The sequence below is a fragment of the Pseudorca crassidens genome, chromosome 1 (assembly GCF_039906515.1).
Source record: "Pseudorca crassidens isolate mPseCra1 chromosome 1, mPseCra1.hap1, whole genome shotgun sequence".
Classification (NCBI taxonomy): domain Eukaryota; kingdom Metazoa; phylum Chordata; class Mammalia; order Artiodactyla; family Delphinidae; genus Pseudorca; species Pseudorca crassidens.
This window is the reverse complement of record NC_090296.1, coordinates 71117993-71140801: the sequence shown is the minus strand read 5'-3', so window position 1 is coordinate 71140801 and position 22809 is coordinate 71117993.

Below are 22809 nucleotides of genomic sequence, written 5' to 3'. Positions count from 1 at the left end.
CTTAAGTCTCTTTCTGTAAAGGATCAGGTAGCAAACATTTTCTACTTTGCAGACCATACAATCTCTTTGACAGATACTCAACACTGCCATTGTAGCATAAGACCAGCCAGAAATGATACACAAATGAATGGGCATGGCTAATTTTCAATAAACCTTTATAAAACAGACATCCAGTGGAATTTGGCTCATGGGCAGGAATTTGCCGACATCCTGGATTAGGTGGTATTACAGCTAAGTAATCAGAGATGATTGAATCGCATGTCCACTACTTCCCAAGAAGTCGCCAGGAAGAATATACAAAGTAGTAGCAGTCATATGGGAAATTAAATACCAGTTTAGGAGGGTTGAAGTCAGGCAATATCCAATACAAAGCTGTGGATCTATCTGGGTGAATCACATGAATAAGGCTATGGGCCAAAATGGGGGTTTCTTTTCTTTTTTTTTTTTTTTTAACATCTTTATTGGAGTATAATGGCTGTACAATGGTGTGTTAGTTTCTGCTTTGGAACAAAGTGAGTCAGCTATACATATACATATATCCCCATATCTCCTCCCTCTTGCATCTCCCTCCCACCGTCCCTATCCCTCCCCTCTAGGTCATCACAAAGCACTGAACTGATCTCCCTGTGCTATGCGGCTGCTTCCCACTAGCTATCTATTTTACATTTGGTAGTCTATATAAGTCCATGCCACTCTCTCACTTTGTCCCAGCTTACCCTTCCTCCTCCCCGTGTCCTCCAGTCCATTCTCTACGTCTGCGCCTTTATTCCTGTCCTGCCCCTAGGTTCTTCGTAACCTTTTCTGTTTTTTTTTTTCTTTTTAGATTCCATATATATGTGTTAGCATACGGCATTTATTTTTCTCTTTCTGACTTACTTCACTCTGTATGACAGACTCTAGGTCCATCCACCTGACTACAAATAACTCAATTCCGTTTCTCTTTATGGTTGAGTAATATTCCATTGAATCTGATTCTTTGATCTCCTTCTGGTCACACCCCACAAAAAATAGAAACAGTGGCAATCACGCAGAGGTAAAGAGTGTTGAAAGAGTGCTGAAAGCAGCGGAGCACCCACTAAGCCACCATGCTGAATGTAGTAGGAAGGGATGGACCGGAGCAGCTCCAGCACAGAACTGGCCATAGTTTAATTTACTGAGATAGCTAGATACTCAGAGAAAGTATAACAGAGATCATCCATGAATTAGTATGAATTTGCTTTTCAGAGAATGGAGATACAATTAGTAGTGAATGTGGAATAATATATCATTAGTTGCTAATCATTCAGGTTATTAATTCTTCTCCCTGTATGGCGAGCCAAGGAGTAGAATAAAAAGGACTGAAACTCCTCCCAGAGAGAGAGAGAGAGAGAGAGAGTTTAAATGAGATTAAAAAAACAGTCTTTCAAAGCAGTTCATAACACTTGATAATACCTCAATAAATGTTGCTTTTACTTTGCCCTGAGGTCTAGCCTTGGCCTTTCCACAAATTAGCTGCATACATGGCAAATTTATAAACATTCCTAGGCCCTAATTTTGTTATCTGAAAGATACGATAGTATTAAAACAACCTTACTCAAAGCCTATTCCCAACTTCAGCTTTGTCAGGAAAGCCTGGTGTGATCTCCTGACTTAGGGAAGTCAGCCTAATATACATTTCGTTGTTCCATCTACCACAGTATCATATACCTCTCCTTTATAATCACACAGTAATTACCATGTTGTTTTATATTCACTTATGTAGTTATTTGCTTAACCTCTCTCTCCTCACTGAACCATATGTCTACTGGGGGAGACACCTTTTTCACTCGCTAGTGCAGATTTTGGAACTCTTTTCTATTAGTAGTTCCAAGGAATATGCACCCAGATACAAAACTATGATTCTGTGATTCTCAAGAATAATACAATATTATTCAATTTTGTATTTATTCATCCTTATATTCTTTCATTATGGAGGCACTTCCATTCTATGACCATGCATTGTGCTAGGTCCTGGTGGGACAGGCATGGAATGGCAGAAAAATGTCACCCTCTCATGGAGCATCGAGTCAAGAGTAGGAAACTGTAGATGTCAACATACAAATACTTATTCAAGTATAGTTTTTAAAAAGGTGTTAAAAAACAAGTATAGAGTGTTATGGGTGTATAAAATTAATAGATTTGACCCAGTTTGGGAGTGAGGTGAGTAGGTGTTAAAGAGGAAGTGACATTTAAGCTTATACTTGAAAGATGAATGCGTTAGTGAAAAGACATTAAATAGACAGATTAAATACACATATACAGACACACACACACAGTCCACAAGGCAGTGCATGATAAATGCACATACCATAATATAATAACTGTAGATTTTAATAAGAAAAGAACAGAATGTCCAGAAGTAGTCTAAGCTTAGATTTGAGACATGATTTTTTTCAGATCAAGACAGTTAGGATCAGAATATTACCCTAGTAATGAATTTAAAGGCAATCCAGATTAGCCTGTGATCTTCTCTCTCTCTCTCTCTCTCTCCCCCCCTTCCTTCTGTATCTCTCTCTCTCTCTCTCCACAAACACACACACACACACACACACACACAGAGACATACCCACACATTTACCACAACTCAGCATGGAAAGTCTAAAGTACTATACCTAACAAAAATAAAATTTCTCAGATAATTTGAGATTTTACAGATATAAAATACCTTATTCGTATTCAGACATAGCTTAATTTTTTTCAAGTCCCTATTTTACAGTCTTTATTGTATGAGAACTGATCATCCACATTGTCTTCTCTCTGAATTTTAATAAAGGATAATTTAAGACACAAGTGTTCTCCTTTCCTGTCTTAGATAGTTTTTCAAGGATAATTAAAGTCAATGGGGCAAAATAAAGAAAGAATATAGCTTTCAACCAAGAGTTTCTAAAATGGAAAAAAACAAGAAACAAAAAAATAAAAACTAAGTACTTTCGACTAATAGAAGGCCAGTCTAAACTGCAAATTATTTTAAATATATATATTTTACTTATTTTACCTACATTCAGTAACTAAAATTGGATGTCAGGACTATGTGTTGGAAGTTGCTTTAAGGAACAGATAAGAATGATTTATAAGTAGACACACTGATAAGATAAAAATTACTTTGAAATACCAGAGAGTACTTAAAAGCAGTTATCCAGATAATAGACTATATGGATCTAATAATCTATCTACAATTTTTTTTTTACTATCATAAATACGTAGGGAAAATTTTCTTCACAATTAGTAAAAAGATCAGTGTCAACTCAGACATTTATTTAGTCATATGAAATTATAAAGTAGTGAGGTTTCTTCTTTGTATTTTTATGCTGTAAACCTGCGGCATTCCTCTAGACATATCACCACCTCTAATATGTTCAAAAAAAAAAAACATGAGCAGTTTTAATGCATGCACTACTTTCACCAAATCTAGTAACAAAATTTCAAAATGTTTAGCAGCTTTCTCGTTTTGTTTAACCCTGCTCCAAACATGGAGATTATTTGATTGCAGAACAGTCGGATTATTATTATTCTTTCCTTTTAAACAAGTGGATGAGTCATTGAATAGGAAATACAATTTTACACTTATTTTCAGGGAACCCTTTGTGGGTTTTAAAGGCAAACCTTGGGGAGAGGAAGACACCCTTGGGTGCTGAGATGTCAGTCCAAAGATAATAATAACACGTTTTTGGAATACTGCTGGCTCAGAGATGTTACAATGTGTCAGAAGAAAACAGTCCCACTCATTCTGGTAGCTTTATTGCTTATGGCATGTTATGATTAGAGATGTGTGTGGTTTTAAAACTACAAAGATTAAATTGCCTAACACACTATGTATTGGAAGGCCTGGACCAAATGGAAGCTTAATCAGCATTTTTCTTCTTTCTAAATGTAAATGGTATAATGCAGTGTCCTGTAAATGATGCTGTTTATCATATACTGTCAGAAGATGCTGCTGAAAGATGCATTTCCATTTGTTTCCTTACTTGAGTTTGATTTGTAAAATCAGATTTAAACAGTGAATGAAATTGAATTTAAATTTCAAGGACAGACAACCTAATGATATTTATCATAACTGGAACAGAGTCTAGAAATGTTTATTCTAAGTCCAACTTCCACGATTTGGAGAACAATGTGTCTTTATTTTTATCTTTAAAATAATTAGTCCAAATGTAATTAATTTTATGGTAATTATAGGCATTAGCATTGGAAACCTAATCTTAGCCAAAATATTCCTGTGTGTACTGCATTTTGTATACTCTTCTTTTTTTATTATTTATACAGCAGGTTCTTATTAGTTAACTACTTTATACATGTTAGTGTATATATGTCAATCCCAATCTCCTAATTCATCCCACCACCACCCACCCCACTTTCCCCCCTGGTGTCCATACGTTTGTTCGCTACATCTGTGTCTCTATTTCTGTCTTGCAAACCTGTTCATTTGTACCATTTTTCTGGATTCCATATATATGCATTAATATATGTTATTTATTTTTCTCTTTCTGACTTACTTCACTCTGCATGACAGTCTCTAGTCCATCCTTGTCTCAACAAATGACTCAATTTCGTTCCCTTTTATGCCTGAATAATACTCCATTGTATATATGTACCACATCTTCTTTATGCATTCATCTGTCTGTTAACATTTAGGTTGCTTCCATGACCTGGCTATTGTAAATAGTGCTGCAATGCACATTGGGGTGCATGTGTCTTTTTGAATTATGGTTTTCTCTGGGTATATGCCCAGTAATGGGATTGCTGGGTCATATGGTAATTCTAGTTTTAGTTTTGTAAGGAACCTCAATACTGTTCTCCATAGTGGCTGTATCATTATACATTCCCACCAACAGTGCAAGAGGGTTCCCTTTTCTCCACACCCTCTCCAACATTTGTTGTTTGTAGATTTTCTGATGATGCCCATTCTGACTGGTGTGAGGTGATACCTCATTGTAGTTTTGATTTGCATTTCTCTAATAATTAATGATGTTGAGCAGCTTTTCATGTGCTTCTTGGCCATCTGTATGTACTCTTTTGAGAGCTGTCTATATAGGTCTGCCCATTTTTCGATTGGGTTGTTTGTGTTTTTAACGTTGAGCTGCATGAGCTGTTTATACATTTTGGAGATTAATCCTTTGTCCATTGATTCATTTGCAAATATTTTCTCCCATTCTGAGCGTTGTCTTTTCATTTTGTTTATAGTTTCCTTTGCTGTGCAAAAGTTTTTAAGTTTCATTAGGTCCCATTTGTTTATTTTTGTTTTTATTTCCATTACTCTAGGAGGTGGGTCAAAAAAGATATCGTGATTTATGTCAAAGACTGTTCTTCCTATGTTTTCCTCTAAGAGTTTTACAGTGTCTGTAAAACTCTTACATTTAGGTGTTTAATCCATTTTTAATTTATTTTTTGTATGGTTTTAGGGAGTGTTCTGATTTCATTCTTTTACATGTAGCTGTCCAGTTTTCCCAGCACCACTTATTGAAGAGACTGTCTTTTCTCCATTGTATATCCTTGCCTCCTTTGTCATAGATTAGTTGACCATAGGTGCATGGGTTTATCTCTGGGCTTTCTATCCTGTTCCATTGATCTGTATTTCTGTTTTTGTGTCAGTACCATACTGTCTTGATTACTGTAGCTTTGTAGTATAATCTGAAGTCAGGGAGTCTGATTCCTCCAGCTCCGATTTTTTCCCTCAAGACTGCTTTGACTCTTTGGGGTCTTTTGTGTCTCCATACAAATTTTAAGATTTTTTGTTCTACTTCTGTACAAAATGCCACTGGTATTTTGGTAGGGGTTGCATTAAATGTGTAGATTGCTTTGTATATTATAGTCATTTTCACAATGTTGATTCTTCCAATCCAAGAACATGGTATATCTCTCCATCTGTGCCTTCTTTGATTTCTTTCATCAGTGTCTTATTGTTTTCTGCATACAAGTCTTTTACCTCCTTAAGTAGGTTTATTCCTAGGTGTTTTATTCTTTTTGTTGCAATGGTGAATGGGATTGTTTCCTTAACTTCTCTTTCTGATCTTTAATTGTTAATGTATAGGAATGCAAGAGATTTCTGTGCTTTAGTTTTGTATCCTGCAACTTTACCAAATTCATTGATTAGTTTTCTGGTGGCATCTTTAGGATTATCTATGTATAGTATAATGTCATCTGCAAACAATGACAGCTTTACTTCTTCTTTTCCAATTTGTATTCCTTTTATTTCTTTTTCTTCTCTGATTGCTGTGGCTAGGACTTCCAAAACTATGTTGAATAATAGTGGTGAGAGTAGACATCCTTGTCTTGTTCCTGATATTAGAGGAAATGCTTTCAGTTTTTCACCATTGAGAATGATGTTTCCTGTGGGTTTGTCATATATGGCCTTTATTATGTTGCAATCGGTTCGCTCTATGCCCACTTTCTGGAGAGTTTTTGTCATAAAACAGTGTTGAATTTTGTGAAAAGCTTTTTGTGCATCTGTTGAGATGATCATATGGTTTTTATTCTTCAGTTTGTTAATATGGTGCATCACATTGATTGATTTGCATATATTGAAGAGTCTTTGCATCCCTGGGATAAATCCCATTTGATCATGGTGTATGACCCTTTTAATGTGTAGTTGGATTGTTTGCTATTATTTTGTTCCGGATTTTTGCATCTATATTCATCAGTGATATTGGTCTGTAATTTTCTTTTTTTGTAGTATCTCTGTCTGGTGTTGGTATCAGGGTGATGGTGGCCTCATAGAATGAGTTTGGGAGTATTCCTTCCTCTGCAAATTTTTGGAAGAGTTTGAGAAGGATGGGTGTTAGCTCTTCTCTAAATGTTTGATAGAATTCACCTGTGAAGCCATCTTATCCTGGACTTTTGTTTGTTGGAAGATTTTTAATCACAGTTTAAATTTCATTACTTATGATTGGTCTGTTCATATTTTCTATTTCTTCCTGGCTCAGTCTTGGAAGGTTATACCTTTCTAAGAATTTGTCCATTTCTTCCAGGTTGTCCATTTTATTGGCATAGAATTGTTTGTAGTAGTCTCTTATGATGCTTTGTATTTCTGTGGTGTCTGTTGTAACTTCTTCTTTTTAATTTTATTGATTTGAGCCCTGTCCCTCATTTTCTTGATGAGTTTGGCTAAAGAGTCTGGCTTATCAGTTTTGTTTATCTTCTCAAAGAACCAGCTTCTAGTTTTATTGATCTTTGCTGTTGTTTGCTTTGTTTCTCTTTCATTTATTTGTGGTCTGATCTTTATGATTTCTTTCCTTCTACTAACTTTGGGTTTTGTTTGTTCTTCTTTCTCTAGTTCCTTTATGTGTAAGTTTAGATTGTTTATTTGAGATGTTTCTTGTTTCTTGAGGTAGGATTCTATTGCTATAAACTTCCCTCTTAGAACTGCTTTTTCTGTATCCCATAGGTTTTGGATTGTCGTTTTTTTGTTGTAATTTGTCTCTAGGTGTTTGATTTCCTCTTTGATTTCTTCAGTGATTTCCTGGTTATTTAGTAACATATTATTTAGTTTCCATGTGTTTGTTATGTTTTTTTCCCTGTAATTGATTTCTAATCTCATAGTGTTGTGGTCAGAAAAGATGGTTGATATGATTTCAGTTTTCTTAAATTTACCAAGTCTTGATTTGTGTCCCAAGATATGCTCTATCCTGGAGAATGTTCTGTGTGCATTTGAGAAGAAAGTGTATTCTGTTTTCAGATGGAATGTCCTATAAATATCAATTAAATATATCTGGTCTATTGTGTCATTTAAAGCTCGTGTTTCTTTATTAATTTTCTGTCTGAATGATCTGTCCATTGGTGTAAGTGAGGTGTTAAAGTCCCCCACTATTTTTGTGTTACTTTCAATTTCCTTTTTTATGGCTGTTAGCAGTTGCCTTATGTATTGAGGTGCACCTATGTTGGGTGCATATATATTTATAACTGTTATATCTTCTTCTTGGATTGATCCCTTGATCGTTACATAGTGTCCTTCCTTGTCTCTTGTAACATTCTTTATTTTAACGTCTATTTTATCTGATATGTGTATTGCCACTCCAGCTTTCTTTTGATTTCCATTTGCATGGAATATATTTTTCCATCCCCTCACTTTCAGTCTGTATGTGTTCCTAGGTCTGAAGTGGGCATGTTGTAGACAGCGTATATATGGGTCTTGTTTTTGTATCCATGCAGCGAGCCTGTGTCTTTTGGTTGGAACATTTAATCCATTCACATTTAAGGTAATTATCGATATGTATGTTCGTATTACCATTTTCTTGATTGTTATGGGTTTGTTTTTGTAGATCCTTTTCTTCTCTTGTGTTTCCCACTTAGAGAAGTTCCTTTAGCATTTGTTGTAAAGCTGGTTTGGTGGTCCTGAATTCTCTTAGTTTTTGCTTGTCTATAACGCTTTTGATTTCTCTGTCAAATCTGAATGAGATCCTTGCTGGGTAGAGTAATCTTGGTTGTTAGTTGTTCCCTTTCATCACTTTAAATATATTGTGTCACTTCCTTCTGGCTTGTAGAGTTTCTGCTGAAAGATACAGCTGTTAACCTTATGGGAGTTCCCTTGTATGTTATTTGTTGTTTTTTCCCTTGTTGCTTTGAATAATTTTTCTTTGTCTTTAATTTTTGTCAACTTGATTACTACATGTCCCAGCATTTTTCTCCTTGGGTTTATCTTGCCTGGGACTCTCTTCCCTTCCTGGACTCGGGTGGCTATTTCCTTTCTCATGTTAGGGAAGTTTTCGACTGTAGTCTCTTCAAATATTTTCTTGGGTCCTTTCTGTCTCTCTTCTCCTTCTGGGACCCCTATAACACGACTGTTGTTGTTTTTAATGTTGTCCCAGACGTCTCTTAGGCTGTTTTCATATCTTTTCATTCTTTTTTCTTTATTCTGTTCTGTGGCAGTGAACTCCACCATTCTGTCTTCCAGGTCACTTATCCATTCTTCGGCCTCAGTTATTCTGCTATTGATTCCTTCTAGTGTATTTTTCATTTAAGTTATTGTATTGTTCATCTCTGTTTGTTTTTTAATTGTCCTAGGTGTTTATTAAACATTTCTTACATCTTCTCAATCTTTGTCTCCATTCTTTTTCCGAGGTCCTGGATTATCTTCACTATCATTATTCTAATAATTTTTCTGGAAGGTTTCCTATCTCCACTTCATTTAGTTGGTTTTTTTGGGGTTTTATCTTGTTCCTTCATCCTGTACATAGTCCTCTGCCTTTTCATTTTGTGTGTCTTTCTGTGAATGTGTTTTTCATTCCACAGGCTGCAGAATTGTAGTTCTTCTTGTTTCTTCTCTGTATACTCTTTTTTCTGACACATTTATAGTACCACAAGCAATTTTAAAATGTGACAGAGACATTGCTTTGATTTATAAGTATTTTTATAATATAGTTATTTTTATGTGAATTCTTCAGTAACTCGGAAAACACATGGCAATGTATGTATACAAATCTTTCTGGCAGATAATCATGTGCTTAAAAAGGTTAGGAAACCTTGATATACTTTATCCATGTTCTCAGTTGATTGTACCCAGTCTGAAATCATTGTGAACCCCCCAGGCATGCCAAAAGCCTGGGATCTTTTAAGACTTCATTCTGAGTATTGTTACAATAAATATATTACAAGATTGCAAACTTTAGGCATCAGGGAAGTGCCATTCTTAGTTACAGGCATCATTAGCAACCCACTTTAAAGATCTTCTGCAAACCAGAAACACTGAAGTATAAGTCATTTTTTTCCTGTTATGCCCAAATGGAAATTTTTTTTTAATGTTTGCTAACAAATTCCAGTTTTGTTAAAGAGTCACTCGAACCGAACTACTGCCAAAGAAAACGTGTGGAGATAACTTATATTTGGGAGTTAATAGATTAGAGATTATGTGCTGAATTATGGGAATAGAAGGAAATCCCTTTGGGGGACATATAGAAGGAGAAAACCTGAGGGCTATAAGCAAACTCTGAAGAGTATACCATCATAGAGGGGGGATGTGCTACAGAGGGAGAGGGAGAAAAAAATTGTCAAAATGGTATGAAATAGCCAAAAAAGAGTGCTATGATAGATGTCTAGGAAAGAGTTTGAGAAATATGAGATATTCACTAGGGACCAATGTTAGAGTGAGGAATATTACAATAAGGAAAAAAGTGAGATTACTGTTCTGGACACTTAATAAACCTTTGGTTACTTTAGCAAAAACATGTTTAGAATAAAGTAAGAGTGGAAGAACTCAGAATTTAATTTGTTGAGGAGTCAGTGAGCATTCACGTAGTTGGAAGAGAAAGGAATAAATAAATAAGATAGTACTTTAAGAATCCAGGGCGTGTTTTGTTTGCTTGTTTTGTTTTTGTTTTTTATTTTCACAGGAGAATTCAGCTTGTTTTTTTTAGCTAGGGAAGCCAGAGGAGATTGTAGCTCTCAGAAAGAGTGGATATAATTAACTGGGCAAGATCTCAGAGGGAAGACTGGAGAGAATAAAGCCCAGTTAAAAGGTTATCAGGAGTAGAAAGAAGGAAAATCACCTTTTATTTGACAAAAGGAAGCATTAGCCATAGATCATTCTAGTGCCATTTCAATCTAAAATTCATAGAAACATTATTGAAAGAAAAACAAATTGCCTTCTTTTAAAATGTTCATAGGCTGCTGACATCCTATTCCAGCTACATAATTAAATTACATTTATAACAACGGACATAGGCTATGGCTATACTGAGACCTTATATATACTCTCCCAAATACAGAGATAATTTTTAATATTAATACATACAGAATAGAACTCCATATAAGCAGAGATTTCATTAGCTACTAATGAGAATTTATGTCCACACCTCCCACATAGTACTTTAAAGTATATGATAATATTAGTACTAATGGGAGAGTGGAAGAAATATATAATATGTTGATGCTATCTTGTAACATCCAGTGTAGCAACAACAGAGCTAGGAACTCTGACACTCGTGTATTTAATGAACGTCTTTTGGTTTTGAGAAAATTTGGAAAAAAAACTCTCAAATATTAATTGCACTTCTTCAAGTGATTACATTGAAAAGTTGTTAGACATGGCTGTAAAGAACATAAATATCATTATGTTGTAACAACAAAACTAAATTCCCACAAGTTCCAGAATTTTGATATTAATATAGAATGTGCAAACACTGGCCACACTGGTAATGGCTTTTGTATAGATCTGTTGTCTCTATTTTTCCTTATTTTGCTTGTCTTCCTTTCTTATTTGTTTTCTTTCATTGCATGTATTTTGTTTCCTAAGCTCACTTTTGAAACCAGTCAAATATGTCAATGAATAAAATAACATGTCCATATCAGAGTTTTACATTTACTTTATAAATGCAGAACCATTCCTTTATTCTAATGAAGATGAAAATTAGATTTTTTTTCTACATTATAGATAATGCTGCTGAGAATGTTTTGTCCACACATCATGTATACATAAACACACTTTTGGTGTATATAATTTCAACATCACTAGAAATGTCTATACTGCTTTCAAAAGAAACTATACCACCTACAGGGTATGGATATTCCTAGTAGTCTACATTCTTACCTATTCTTGATATTGTATTACTTCTTACTTTGTACTAAGTTGGTTGTATAGTAGTATTTCATTGGAGTTTTAATTTCATTCTAGCAATGATATATTTCTGGCCCCCTCAGCACCGTCAATGGATATGGAGGGCAGTGGTTATGGTTAGGAAGGTCCCTTTGATACTGCAAATGGGGCATTTTCCCCCATGAGAATATGAGGTTTTTATCTTTCCAACACCAAAGAGCATATTGGGCATTGATATCCTACAAGATCAAACTCTGCAAACCTCTGTCGGTGAAATCCACCTCCTGGTTAGAGTAATCAAGCCAGTACCTGAGGGGAAAAGCCAACTGGGAACCAGTAAGTCTACAGTCCCTGTTAGAGTGGTAACTGTCAAATAATATAAATTGTCTGAGAGACATAGGGAAATGGGAGAAACTATCCAAGAACTGCACCAAGTACATATTGCACCTTTCATCCATAGTGCTTTCAACATCTCGGTATAGCCAGTAAGAAGCAGATGGCTCTTGGCAGATGGCTACAGCTTACTGATCATTGAACAACGTAGTGCCCTCCATTGGTGCAGCTGTGCCAACATTGCTGCCATCTTAGATACCTTGGTCTTGGTTCTAGGAGTGCACCAAGCTGTATTGGACTTAGCAAATGCTTTTTCAGTACAGTATACCCCTGGCTGCTGAGTCATAAGATGAATTTGCCTTCATGTGGGACGGGCAGCAATGGACCTTTCAAGTGCTTCCCCAAGGCCATCTACACAGCCCCGTGACAGATCATGTGATGGTAGCCCGAGAGCTGTCCCTGTTCTCCTTCCCTACATCAGTAGAATGGGCCCATTACATTGATGACATAATGTTGACATGGGAAGACTTGTCTCTGCTGCAGGCCAGTCTGTAGATTTTGCTGGAACATCTGTGAGCAAATGGATGGGCAATGAACCTGCAGAAAATTCAAGGCCCAGGCACTGCTGTAAAGTTCTTGGGAGTCATATGGGTGCGTGACACAAGTGTTGTCCCAGAGGCTGTTATCAACAATGTGCAGACCTATCCAAACCCTAAGAATGTGGAAGAAGTGCAAGCTTTTGAGAGATTTGGGTTTGGGAGGACTTTTATTCCTCACTTGGCACAGTGCATTTGTCCATTATACTGCCTACTGCCTGGTAAAGAAAGAGCACATAGCGGATCAGAGCAACAAGCTGCCTTTGAGAAAGCAAAAATACTAGTGAAGCAGATTAAAGCTCTGGGCATCTCCAAAGCGGGGCTACAATTTGAGTTAAATGTGCCCATGACTCTGGAAGGTATGGGTTGGGCACTTTGGCAGAAACAACAGAAGGAGAGAGGATCCCTAGGATTTTGGTCCCGGGTCTGGAAAGGGGCAGAAAACTGGTATATTCCTGTAGAACAACTGTTCTTGTCAGTGTACACAGCACCCCTCCAGGTAGAGCCTCTTAAGAAGGAACAGCATATCATGGTAAGAATGTCCCTTCCTGTCAAGAGGTGGATGGAGAATATGTTCCATCAACCCATCTCTACCAAGGCTCAGCTTGTCACTTTGACTAAGTAGCATGCCTCTTTGCATCAGAGGAGTATCCTGTCTGCCAACCGTCTCTAGAAACGCAGGTTGTACTAGGCCCTGTAGAATATGTATCAGTAGATCCTTCAAATGCCCCCACTTCCTGTGGCAGCCTTTGTGGCCTGTAGAGAGGGAAGGGGGGAAATTCCCACTGATGCCTGGCATACAAATGGGTCTAGTCTGGGCAGACCACCTACATGGACTGCAGTCACTATTCAGCCCAACACTGACACCATCTGGATGAAAAGAGGAATGAACTGAAGCAGCCAGTGGGCTGAACTCAGAGAGATTTGGCTGGTGATCATCACTCATGAGCCTTGGCCATTAACCCTTTGCACTGACAGTTGGGCTGTTCTAAAGGGGTTAACCCTATGGCTTAGACACTGAGAAGACGAGGTGTGGGTGATCATCAAGGTGTGAATAAGCCCTTGTGGGGTCAGGATATGTGGAAAGACATTTGGGTTTGCCTGCAAGGCCTGAGGCAGTCCCCACTCTCTTCCTCTTCCCCACTCATCTTCATAAGGTGCTGACACCCCTTAGCAATCAGGAAGTTAGTGCCCTAGCCCAGGTATGAGCCTAGCAATGGACCCTTCAGTAGACACAGCAGACTGGGTGCATAGGAGGAGCGGCCACCATAGTACCTGGGTGGGATGGTGTATTGCTGAGGATGCCAGATTGCTCTTGAAATACAGTGACTTCATTAATGCAGTAACAGCATGTCCTGGGTATTCTAAACAGTGCCCAAGGCAATTGCCATAGGAATCTTGGGGCCATCCACCAGAGTTCCCAATCAATGAGAGACTGACATGTTGATTATATTGGTCCCCTCCTTCTGAGTGAGGGTTCTAAATATGCCTTGGCTTGTGTGGACACTGCGTCTGGCCTAACCCAAGCTTTCCCCATCACCATGCAAACCAGGCTGCCACCATTAGGGGATTAGAGAAGCTGAGTACCATGAAGAGATACGCTCATCCAGTAGACAGTCATTGGGGATCATATTTCAAAGGTCACAATATACAAGACTGGGCAAAAGAACATGACATTGAATGGAGGTTCCATTTCCCTTGCAACCTATAAGTAGCGGGGTTGGTAGAAAGGAAGAATGGAAAATTAAAGCAGCAAATTAAATAACTAGCTGGTAAAACCACCTTGGCCAGGTGGACTAAAGTACTATCCCAGGCTTTAATACATTTGAATGATCAACCAGTAAGGCCTGTTGCCCCATATGTCAGACTAGGGACCCCTACACCCAACACCATAAAGATATGGAGTCTTGGGAGATGGTCATTGTCCCAACTCTCACCATGGATCACTGTGCTGTGCTGCTGAGAATACTCAACTCCACCACGCCTGGCAAAGGTAATCTACTGGAATTTGCAATGGGTGAGTTATACCCTTGGGTGAGCAGGAACTACTCAATATCCACTCGGATCCCATTGTCCTGCTGCAAGCTGGACTTGTTGAAATGCACAGTGCCTAGAATGGAATATACACTACTGAAAGAGGGGAGAAAGTGAGGGTGCCTGTCTGGCGCACCCCACACCCAGTCCATCTCCATGCCTGAAGTGCTGTTTCCCCAGCCAACATGTATGGTATGCACAACCAGGTCAGATTCCTAAAGCTGCTGCCATACTAACATCTAAGGATTGGGCCGCAAGTGTAATTATTATAGAAGGGGAAGACCTTCCCATACAAGTTCCTATTAAATATCTATCTTTTTGACCTAAGACTCCCTTTGCTCCTATGGCATCCAGTCATGGAATGGGCACCTAATGAGAATACCTTTCTACAGTGGGCCTCCTCTTAGTAAGCCTGGCAAAGGAATCCATCCAGCTGTTGAGTATGTGGTCAGTTACCCCTCTCTAGCTCATCAGGATTGCCATGGAGGGTATCACCACTCTAGGAAGGGGACTGGAATGCACTAAAGCAATAAATTAAGGAATAATAAGCTAAGATTAGGACTCTCAATTCATCTGATATTACCAATACTGATCCAGAAGCCTGGCCTGTGTCACACACTAATAATAAGCTAGGTATGGGTATTCTTTTTCTGTCGATCAAGCTACCTAGGCAGCCCATCAAACTGCTGACCAGAAGGTCCTAAAAATACCACCATCAGAGTCATGGGTGGCTACACTCATATTTGGGATGGATTCATGTGGCCTACCCTGAGTTATGGACATTTGTACACTAGTGCACCCCTATGATGGGGACAGAAAAATCACTCTAAACAGAACCAACACAAGTGTACCAGGGATATGAGCTAGATATCACCAGAACTGTGTAGTCATTCTGTCACATGAAAGAATGGTGACTGGCTTGGCACTGACTGGTTGTGCTGGCCAGGTATTTATTGGGTAGCCCTGAATGGGATCCAGTAGTTGTGTGGCAAAAACCTTTGGGCTCTTGCACCCTGGGTTTTCCCTGGACATAGGAGACAATCTGCCCCATGGTAACAAAAGTTGCAAACCACCATCTCCTCAAGGCCAGATGGGCATGTTCTGTTTCCTACTGGAATGATCGTTTGGCCACCATCTCTGTTCCCTCCGTTGGCCTAAAGGACATTAATAGCACTCATAGAAGGCCTTACTAAATTCACCCAGAAAGTCTTAAATGATAGATGACAAAGTCTGTTCTTACTGAACACTGAAGTGTCTCTAATGAGAAAATCTGTCCTCTGAAATAGGATGGGCTTGGACATTGTTACTGCCTCTCAAGGAGGCATCTGTGCCGTTATCCAAACAGAATGTTGTGTATTCATACCTGATGAGTCCACTAATACATCATCTTTATTAAATCACATGGGAACACAACTGAACGCCATGAGGGACTTGACCCCCAGCCTAGGGGACGTAATAAATCAGTGGTTCAGATCCTGGGGTGGAAAACATTATTATTTATTTTGGGAATTATTATCTTAACCTGGTTTTTCTCTTGCATGTGCCTGTACTGTTGCTGTGGTATCTGCCTGCAGGACAACCAGATAGCTGGCAAATGAGCCACCTCCATGGTAGTAAAACCTGCTGACTGCTCAGGGCACAGTATACTGGGGGAAGGGGGCGGGGCTTGTAAGGCCAACAGCTGGTTGATCTTCTAGCCGGACCTGGGCAATTGGAGGCTCCTTACCCACTCCTCTGTCCCTAAAATGTACGTTCTTCACTAGGAGCTGCTTCAAGGACGCAGCCTTGAGAGAGTCTGTGTTATTGAGACCATCTGGACTGTATACAAGACTGAACCCTGTTAAGGCCTCTATATAAGCTCTTAAGATTCTGTTGGGCAGGTGCAGAGACCTACTCATCTTGCAGCCGCCTGCCTACCAATCTGGAGTGGCCCTCCTCTTTCTCCAATCTCTCCTTGCCTTTCACATACATGGGCTAGTTGTGAATTTCAACCGGAAAATCCCAGGGTTGCAAACCCCACCAGGTCAAAGTTGTACACGTCTCCCTTCACTTCCTCACCCTGATGATGTTGTAAACATAAAGAAGCACCTTGAATAGAATATTGTAAACAGCATGGCATCAACGGCCCCTGTAGTCATGGCCTTCATATTGGAAAGCGTCTACATTTTATTTAACATCTTAATTGGAGTATAATTGCTTTATAATGGTGTGTTTCTGCTTTACAACAAAACGAATCAGTTATATATATACATATGTTCCCATATCTCTTTCCGCTGGCGTCTCCCTCCCTCCCACCCTCTCTATCCCACCCCTCCAGGCGATCACAAAGCACCGAGCTGATCTCCCTGTGCTATGCGGCTGCTTCCCACTAGCTATCTACCTTACGTTTGATAGTGTATGTATGTCCATGCCTCTCTCTCGCTTTGTCACAGCTTACCCTTCCCCCTCCCCATATCCTCAAGTCCGTTCTCTAGTAGGTCTGTGTCTTTATTCCTGTCTTACCCCTAGGTTCTTCATGACATTTTTTTTCTTAAATTCCATATATATGTGTTAGCATACGGTATTTGTCTCTCTCTTTCTGACTTACTTCACTCTGTATGACAGACTCTAGGTCTATCCACCTCATTACAAATAGCTCAATTTCGTTTCTTTTTATGGCTGAGTAATATTCCATTGTATATATGTGCCACATCTTCTTTATCCATTCATCCGATGATGGACATTTAGGTTGTTTCCATCTCTGGGCTATTGTAAATAGAGCTGCAATTAACATTTTGGTACATGACTCTTTTTGAATTATGGTTTTCTCAGGGTATATGCCCAGTAGTGGGATTGCTGGGTCATATGGTAGTTCTATTTGTAGTTTTTTAAGGAACCTCCATACTGTTCTCCACAGTGGCTGTATCAATTTACATTCCCACCAACAGTGTAAGAGGGTTCCCTTTTCTCTACACCCTCTCCAGCATTTATTGTTTCTAGATTTTTTGATGATGGCCATTCTGACTGGTGTGAGATGATATCTCATTGTAGTTTTGATTTGCATTTCTCTAATGATGAGTGATGTTGAGCATTCTTTCATGTGTTTGTTGGCAGTCTGTATATCTTCTTTGGAGAAATGTCTATTTAGTTCTTCTGCCCATTTTTGGATTGGGTTGTTTGTTTTTTGTTGTTGAGCTGCATGTACTGCTTATAAATTTTGGAGATTAATCCTTTGTCAGTTGCTTCGTTTGCAAATATTTTCTCCCATTCTGAGGGTTGTCTTTTGGTCTTGTTTATGGTTTCCTTTGCTGCACAAAAGCTTTTAAGTTTCATTAGGTCCCATTTGTTTATTTTTGTTTTTATTTCCATTTCTCTAGGAGGTGGGTCAAAAAGGACCTTGCTGTGATTTATGTCATAGAGTGTCCTGCCTATGTTTTCCTCTAAGAGTTTGATAGTTTCTGGCCTTACATTTAGGTCTTTAATCCATTTTGAGCTTATTTTTGTGTACGGTGTTAGGGAGTGATCTAATCTCATACTTTTACATGTAGCTGTCCAGTTTTCCCAGCACCACTTATTGAAGAGGCTGTCCTTTCTCCACTGTACATTCCTGCCTCCTTTATCAAAGATAAGGTGACCATATATGCATGGGTTTATCTCTGGGCTTTCTGTCCTGTTCCACTGATCTGTATTTCTGTTTTTGTGCCAGTACCATACTGTGTTGATTACTGTAGCTTTGTAGTATAGTCTGAAGTCAGGGAGCCTGATTCCTCCAGCTCCGTTTTTTGTTCTCAAGATTGTTTTGGCTATTCGGGGTCTTTTGTGTTTCCATACAAATTGTGAATTTTTTGTTCTAGTTCTGTGAAAAATGCCAGTGGTAGTTTGATAGGGCTTGCATTGAATCTGTAGATTGCTTTGGGTAGTAGAGTCATTTTCACAATGTTGATTCTTCCAATCCAAGAACATGGTATATCTCTCCATCTATTTGTGTCATCTTTAATTTCTTTCATCAGTGTCTTATAATTTTCTGTATACAGGTCTTTTGTCTCCTTAGGTAGGTTTATTCCTAGATATTTTATTCTTTTTGTTGCAATGGTAAATGGGAGTGTTTTCTTGATTTCACTTTCAGATTTTTCATCCTTAGTGTATAGGAATGCCAGAGATTTCTGTGCATTAATTTTGTATCCTGCTACTTTACCGAATTAATTGATTAGCTCTAGTAGTTTTCTGGTAGCGTCTTTAGGATTCTCTATGTATAGTATCATGTCATCTGCAAACAGTGACAGCTTTACTTCTTCTTTTCCGATTTGGATTCCTTTTATTTCCTTTTCTTCTCTGATTGCTGTGGCTAAAACTTCCAAAACTATGTTGAATAAGAGTGTTGAGAGTGGGCAACCTTGTCTTGTTCCTGATCTTAGTGGAAATGCTTTCAGTTTTTCAGCATTGAGGATGATGTTGGCTGTGGGTTTGTCATATATGGCCTTTATTATGTTGAGGAAAGTTCCCTCTATGCCTACTTTCTGCAGGGTTTTTATCATAAATGGGTGTTGAATTTTGTCAAAAGCTTTCTCTGCATCTATTGAGATGATCATATGGTTTTTCTACTTCAATTTGTTAATATGGTGTATCACGCTGATTGATTTGCATATATTGAAGAATCCTTGCATTCCTGGAATAAACCCCAGTTGATCATGGTGTATGATCCTTTTAATGTGCTGTTGGATTCTGTTTGCTAGTATTTTGTTGAGGATTTTTGCATCTATGTTCATCAGTGATATTGGTCTGTAGTTTTCTTTCTTTGTGACATCCTTGTCTGGTTTTGGTATCAGGGTGATGGTGGCCTTGTAGAAAGAGTTGGGGAGTGTTCCTCCCTCTGCTATATTTTGGAAGAGTTTGAGAAGGATAGGTGATAGCTCTTCTCTAAATGTTTGATAGAATTCGCCTGTGAAGCCATCTGGTCCTGGGCTTTTGCTTGTTGGAAGATTTTTAATCTAAGTTTCAATTTCAGTGCTTGTGATTGGTCTGTTCATATTTTCTATTTCTTCCTGATTCAGTCTTGGCAGGTTGTGCCTTTCTAAGAATTTGTCCATTTCTTCCAGGTTGTCCATTTTATTGGCATAGAGTTGCTTGTAGTAATCTCTCATGATCTTTTGTATTTCTGCAGTGTCAGTTGTTACTTCTTCTTTTTCATTTCCAATTCTATTGATTTGAGTCTTCGCCCTTTTTTTCTTGATGAGTCTGGCTAATGGTTTATCAATTTTGTTTATCCTTTCAAAGAACCAGCTTTTAGTTTTATTGATCTTTGCTATTGTTTCCTTCATTTCTTTTTCATTTATTTCTGATCTGATTTTTATGATTTCTTTCCTTCTGCAAACTTTGGGTTTTTTTGGTTCTTCTTTCTCTAATTGCTTTAGGTGCAAGGTTAGGTTGTTTATTCGAGATGTTTCCTGTTTCTTAAGGTAGGATTGTATTGCTATAAACTTCCCTCTTAGAACTGCTTTTGCTGCATCCCATAGATTTTGAGTCGTCGTGTCTCCATTGTCATTTGTTTCTAGGTATTTTTTGATTTCCTCTTTGATTTCTTCAGTGATCACTTCGTTATTAAGTAGTGTATTGTTTAGCCTCCATGTGTTTGTATTTTTTACAGATCTTTTCCCGTAATTGATATCTAGTCTCATAGCGTTGTGGTCAGAAAAGATACTTGATACAATTTCAGTTTTCTTAAATTTACCAAGGCTTGATTTGTGACCCAAGATATGATCTATCCTGGAGAATATTCCATGAGCACTTGAGAAACATGTGTATTCTGTTGTTTTTGGATGGAATGTCCTATAAATATTAATTAAGTCCATCTTGTTTGATGTATCATTTAAAGCTTGTGTTTCCTTATTTATTTTCTTTTTGGATGATCTGTCCATGGGTGAAAGTGGGGTGTTAAAGTCCCCTACTATGAATGTGTTACTGTCGATTTCCCCTTTTATGGCTGTTAGTATTTGCCTTATGTATTGAGGTGCTCGTATGTTGGGTGCATAAATATTTGCAATTGTTATATCTTCTTCTTGGATCGATCCCTTGATCATTATGTAGTGTCCTTCTTTGTCTCTTCTAATAGTCTTTATTTTAAAGTCTATTTTGTCTGATATGAGAATTGCTACTCCAGCTTTCTTTTGGTTTCCATTTGCATGAAATACCTTTTTCCATCCCCTTAGTTTCAGTCTGTATGTGTCTCTAGGTCTGAAGTGGGTCTCTTGTAGACAGCAAATATATGGGTCTTGTTTTTGTATCGATTCAGCCAATCTGTGTCTTTTGGTGGGAGCATTTAGTCCATTTACATTTAAGGTAATTATCGATATGTATGTTCCCATTCCCATTTTCTTAATTGTTTTGGGTTCGCTATTGTAGGTCTTTTCCTTCTTTTTTGTTTCTTGCCTAGAGAAGTTCCTTTAGCATTTGTTGTAGAGCTGGTTTGGTGGTGCTGAACTCTCTCAGCTTTTGCTTGTCTGTAAAGGTTTTAATTTCTCCATCAAATCTGAATGAGATCCTTGCTGGGTAGAGTAATCTTGGTTGCAGGTTTTTCTCCTTCATCACTTTCAATATGTCCTGCCACTCCCTTCTGGCTTGCAGAGTTTCTGCTGAAAGATCAGCTGTTAACCTGATGGGGATTCCCTTGTGTGTTATTTGTTGTTTTTCCCTTGCTGCTTTTAATATGCTTTCTTTGTATTTAATTTTTGACAGTTTGATTAATATGTGTCTTGGCGTATTTCTCCTTGTATTTATCCTGTATGGGACTCTCTGTGCTTCCTGGACTTGATTAACTATTTCCTTTCCCATATTAGGGAAGTTTTCAACTATAATCTCTTCAAATATTTTCTCAGTCCCTTTCTTTTTCTCTTCTTCTTCTGGAACCCCTATAATTCGAATGTTGGTGCGTTTAATGTTGTCCCAGAGGTCTCTGAGACTGTCCTCAGTTCTTTTCATTCTTTTTTCTTTATTCTGCTCTGCAGTACTTATTTCCACTATTTTATCTTCCAGGTCACTTATCCGTTCTTCTGCCTCAGTTATTCTGCTATTGATCCCATCTAGAGTACTTTTAATTTCATTTATTGTGTTGTTCATCGTTGCTTGTTTCATCTTCTAGGTCCTTGTTAACTGATTCTTGCAATTTGTCCATTCTATTGTCCATTCTATCTCCAAGATTTCGGATCAACCTTACTATCATTATTCTGAATTCTTTTTCAGATAGACTGCCTATTTCCTCTTCATTTGTTAGGTCTGGTGGGTTTTTATCTTGCTCCTTCATCTGCTGTGTGTTTTTCTGTCTTTTCATTTTGCTTATCTTACTGTGTTTGGGGTCTCCTTTTTTGCAGGCTGAAGGTTCGTAGTTCCTGTTGTTTTTTGTGTCTGTCCCCAGTGGCTAAGGTTGGTTCAGTGGGTTGTGTAGGCTTCCTGGTGGAGGGGACTAGTGCCTGTGTTCTGGTGGATGAGGCTGGATCTTGTCTTTCTGGTGGGCAGGTCCACGTCTGGTGGTGTGTTTTGGGGTATCTGTAGACTTATTATGATTTTGGGCAGCCTCTCTGCTAACGGGTGGGGTTGTGTTCCTGTCTTGCTAGTTGTTTGGCATAGGATGTCCTGCACTATGGCTTGCTGGTCGTTGAGTGAAGCTGGGTGCTGGCGTTGAGATGGAGATCTCTGGGAGATTTTCGCCGTTTGATATTATGTGCAGCTGGGAGGCCTCTTGTGGACCAGTGTCCTGAAGTTGGCTCTCCCACCTCAGAGGCACAGCACTGACTCCTGGCTGCAGCACCAAGAGCCTTTCATCCACAGGGCTCCTTAATTTGGGATGATTCGTTGTCTATTCAGGTATTCCACAGATGCAGGGTATATCAAGTTGATTGTGGAGGTTTAATCCGCTGCTTCTGAGGCTGCTTGGAGAGATTTCCCTTTCTCTTCTTTGTTCTCACAGTTCCCAGGGGCTCAGCTTTGGATTTGGCCCCGCCTGTGCGTGTAGGTCGCCAGAGGGCGTCTGTTCTTTGCTCAGACAGGACGGGGTTAAAGGAGCCGCTGATTCGGAGGCTCTGGCTCACCCAGGCCGGGGGGTAGGGAGGGTCACGGAGTGCGGGGCGGGCCTGCAGCGGCAGAGGCCGGCGTGACGGCGTGACGCTGCAGCCTGAGGCGCGCCGAGCGCTCTCCCGAGGGAGCCGTCCCTGGATCCCGGGACCCTGGCAGTGGCGGGCTGCACAGGCTCCCCGGAAGGGTACGTGGCTAGTGACCTGTGTTCGCACAGAGGCCTCCTGGCTGCGGCAGCAGCGGCCTTAGCGTCCCATGTCC